The following is a 4617-nucleotide window of genomic DNA, read 5'->3' as shown; positions in this document are numbered from 1 at the left end:
AGCTCTTTCTCCATGGTGGTGTAGTTTTCTTGTACGACTATCAAAGTTTTGCGAGTATAATATATAGGTTGAAAATGTTTATCTCTTCGCTGTCCCAAAACTGCACCTACTACAAAATCACTCGCATCTCACATTAGTTCAAAAGGTGAATTCCAATCAGGCGCAATTATAATTGGAGCTTTAGTCAGTTTATCCTTTAAAGTATTAAATGCTTCTAAACACTCCTGATCGAAATGAAAAGGCACATATTTTTCTAGTAATGTAGTCAAAGGCTTAGCTATTTTAGAAAAATCTTTAATAAATCTTTTATAAAACCCAGCATGTCCTAAAAAGCTTCTAATAGCCTTAACCGACTTAGAGGGGTAGTTTTTCAATGGTTTCAATTTTAGATTTACAACCTCAATCCCTCTAGTAGAAATTTATGTCCCAACACAATACCTTCTTAAACCATAAAGTGACATTTTTCCCAGTTAAGCACAAGGTTTGTTTCCTCACATCTTATTAACACTCGTTTTAAATTTTTAAGGAAAAGATGGAAAGAGTTACCAAAAATTGAGAAATCATCCATAAATACCTCCATGACGTCTTCTACGAGTTCATCAAAAATGACCATCATGCAGCGCTGAAAAGTAGCAGAAGCATTACATAATCCAAAAGGTATTTTATGATAAGCAAACGTACCGTATGGACATGTAAATGTCGTCTTTTCTTGATCTTCAGGAGCTATTGGGATTTGAAAATAGCCAGAGAGTTCATCTAAAAAGCAGTTAGTACATGTGCCCCAACAATCTTTCCAACATTTGGTCAATGAATGTAAGGGGGAAGTGATCTTTTCTCGTGGCATCATTTAGCTTCCTATAATCAATGCAAACTCTCCAACCTGTGACTGTCCTTGTTGGGGTTAATTCATTCTTCTCATTGGCTACCACAGTCATGCCTCCTTTCTTAGGAACAACCTGCACTGGACTTACCCAAGAACTGTCAGAAATAGGATAAATAATTCCAACATCTAGGAGTTTAATTACCTCAGCTTTAACAACTTCCTTTATGTTGGGGTTCAGTCATCTTTGGGCTTGCACGCATCGCTTATATTCATCTTCCATTAAAATTTTGTGGGTCCAAAAAGAAGGGCTGATCCCTTTAATGTCAGAAATTTTCCAAGCTATGGCCCTTTTTTGCTTTCTTAAGACTTGGAGTAACTCCTCTTTCTCTTTGGGTTGCAAGTTAGACGCAATAATTGCCGGTAATGTAGAGTTATTTCCAAGGAATGCATATTCCAAGTGATTCGGCAATTATTTAAGTTCTAGTTTGGGAGGTTCTTCAATAGAGGATTTTTGCTTAGGTTCATCGTTTACCTTAATACCCTCATATTCTACTGGTCTTGGGGAGGGTTCATTGGTATTCAGTTCAGTTCCTATCTCAAAATTATCATCCCCCTCCTCTCCTTGGGCAAGACACAGTCCCAACGTATCCTTATATATGATTTCCTGAAAAGAATCTTTAGTAGCATGATCAATAGAGTCAATAAAATATCATGAGTCATCCTGTTCCCTAGAAAATCTCATGGCATCATAAATTTTAAAGATAATCTCTTCGTCACCTACTCTAAGTGCCAATTTACCATCACCCACATCAATAATAGCCCTAGCAGTGGCTAAAAATGGGCGACCTAAGATTAAAGGCACTTCAACATCCTCATCCATGTCAAGCACAACGAAACCAACAGGGAATATAAATTTATCAGCTTTTACAAGTACCTCCTCTATAATTCCTCTAGGATATTTAACAGATCTATTAGCTAATTGAATACTCATCCTAGTGGGTTTAGGTTCCCCAAGACCAAGTTGTTTAAACATTTTATATGGCATCAAATTAATGTTAGCACCTAAATCAGCTAGTGCCTTATCAACATTCAAACTACCAATTAAGCAGGGAATAGTAAAACTTCCTAGATCTTTTAGTTTGGTTGGTAGTTTATTCTGGAGTATGGTCGAGCATTCCTCATTAAGCTCCACTGTAGATAGGCCTTCAAATTTCCTTTTGTTTGTTAGAAGCTCCTTTAAAATTTTTGCATATGTAGGCATCTGTGATATAGCTTCAACAAAAGGTAAGTTAATATACAGTTGTTTGAAAAGTTCAAGAAATTTACCGAATTGTGCATCCATGCGGTCTTTCTTCAACTTTGCTGGATATGGGATTGGTGGTTTATATTCCTTTGGCATTGGATTGTTTTCGGGTTTTACTTCCTCTCCTTTGTTTCTGTCAACTTCTCATGGTAGCTTCTTTTCAGATTCAACTAACGCTTTTCCACTCCTTAGTGTAACTGCTTTCACATGCTCTTTTGGATTGGGTTCAGTGTTACTAGGTAGACTTCCTAGTAGTCTTTTTGAAATCAATTTAGCAAGCTGCCCTATCTAAATTTCGAGCCCTTGGATTGACGCTTGCTGATTCTTAAGTGTTGTTTCGGTATTTTGAAAGCAAGTTTCCAACACTGAGATGAACTTTGTTAGCATCTCCTTAAGGTTCGGCTTCTTTTCCTGTTGGTAAGGTGGTTGTTGGAAACCTGGAGGTGGTGGTGGTCTCTGATTCCCTTGGCCTCCCCATAAGAAATTTGGGTGGTTCTTTCATCCTACATTGTAAGTGTTACTATAAGGATTATTTTGAGGTCGAGAATTACTACCCATATAATTTAATTGCTCATTTTCCATGATGTGGCCATAAGGTAGGTATTCTGAATTGCTCGTCCCTCCTCTACTCGCATTGCATTGCATTACTAGGTGAACCTGTGAAGAACCAAGAAAACCGTCAAATTTTCTATTCAAAAGTTCTACCTGATTAGAGAGCATGGTGACCAAATCGACTTAAAAACACCAGCTGCATTCGTTGGCTTTGTCCTCATGACTTGCCACTGATAATTATTCAATGACATCTCTTCTATAAATTCATAAGCATCCTCAGGTGTCTTATTATTGATAGTCCCACTAGCAACAGCGTCAATCATCTATCTAGTTGAAGGATTCAGCCCATTGTGAAAAGTTTGAACCTGTAGCTAGAATGGTAGCCCATGGTGAGGGCACCTTCTCAACAGATCCTTGTATCTCTCTCATGCATCGTAGAGTGTTTCTAGATCCATCTGAACAAAAGAAGAGATATCATTCCTTAATTTAGCCATTTTAGACGGCGGAAAATATTTTAGTAAAAACTTTTCAGTCATTTGTTCCTAAGTAGTGATTGACACTCGTGGTAACGAGTTCAAACTGTTTAGCCTTATTCCTTAATGAAAAGGGAACTAACCGAAGACGAATGGCATCATCAGAGACGCCATTGACTTTAAATGTGTCGCAGAGTTCCAGAAAATTCGCCAAGTAAGTGTTTGGATCCTCATCCTACAAACCATCAAACTGAACAAATTGCTATATCATTTGAATCGTGTTAGGTTTCAGTTCAAAATTATTTGCAGCAATAGCAGGCCTAACTATACTTGACTCAGTTCCTATTCAATTCGGTTTAGCATAATCATACATAATGCGTGGAGCATGATTCTGATTTACTGGATCAGTGGCAATCGCAGGAGGTAGCAGATTTTCCTGATTTTCAGTCATCTTCTCGGTTGTGGTTTGAAAATCGTCCTCTTGCTCTTCCTCTGTGTATCTTAAGCTTCGCCTTATTTCTCTTCAGTTTCTGTGAGCTGTGCGATCAATCTCACAATCAAAAAGTAATGGTCCCAACAGGTTTCTTCTACTCATACACTATAAAAAACCTGCCAGAAGCGAATAAAAGAGAAAATTAGAAAAGAAAATAAAAATTTAAAGTGTAAATAAATTAAAATGGTTAAAGTAATAAAAATCAAGTGTTCCTAATATCTTAGTTCCCCGAAAACGGCACCAAAAACTTGATATGCTCGTCGCGATAAGTTTTAAAAATTTATAATTGACCACGATGAAGGCAAGTGTACCTATCGAACAATAGTATAGCTTTAGCAAGACTGGATTGTCGAACCCAAAGGAACCAAGAGTACTAGTAATTACTTTCTTTTTATTATCTAGCCTAAAAATTAAGGAATTTGTTTATCTAAACTAATTAACTAAACTAAGGGTGTACAGAGAGAAAATTGGGGAAAAGCTTTTGGGAAAACTCGATTGATTAAGAAAATACCCAAGGAAAAATTCACCTAGACTTCACTTGTTATTTGACTCTGAATCAGACGATTTATTCATTTGACTTGATCCATAGAAATCCCTAAGTTATATTGTTATCTCTCTCGAGACTAATAACATCTAACCTTAGGTTAATTAATTGAAATCTCTTTCTAATTAACACCTTAGTGTTGCATTAACTCGATCTGTGGACTCCCTTATTAGGTTTCACCCTAATCCAGAAAAATCTTGTCACCCTATCTCTAGGCGAGCAATCAACTCTGCTTAATTACAACAAATTTACTCTTAGACAGAGACTTTTGTTCCTTTGAATAAGCGCATTAACTTGAATCAATATCCTAGAATATTAAAACAAGAATTAAGAACACATAATTAAGAACAAGTCAAATATTTATCATACAATTCAGATAATAATAACAAGATCCGTCTTAGCTTTTATTCCCCTTAGGTATTTACAAGG

At 36.6% G+C, this 4617-nt stretch overlaps 1 non-coding gene across 1 annotated transcript; it reads left to right on the top strand.

The window, feature by feature from the left end:
* Nucleotides 1–3059: 3059 nt before the first annotated feature.
* Nucleotides 3060–3166, top strand: LOC121211763 (small nucleolar RNA R71). Its single transcript, XR_005906981.1, has one exon. It is a non-coding gene; the product is annotated as a small nucleolar RNA R71 (small nucleolar RNA).
* The last annotated feature ends 1451 nt before the right edge of the window (nt 3167–4617 follow it).

The sequence above is a fragment of the Gossypium hirsutum genome, chromosome A12 (assembly GCF_007990345.1).
Source record: "Gossypium hirsutum isolate 1008001.06 chromosome A12, Gossypium_hirsutum_v2.1, whole genome shotgun sequence".
Taxonomy (NCBI): domain Eukaryota; kingdom Viridiplantae; phylum Streptophyta; class Magnoliopsida; order Malvales; family Malvaceae; genus Gossypium; species Gossypium hirsutum.
This window is presented reverse-complemented; position numbering and strand designations above follow the sequence as displayed.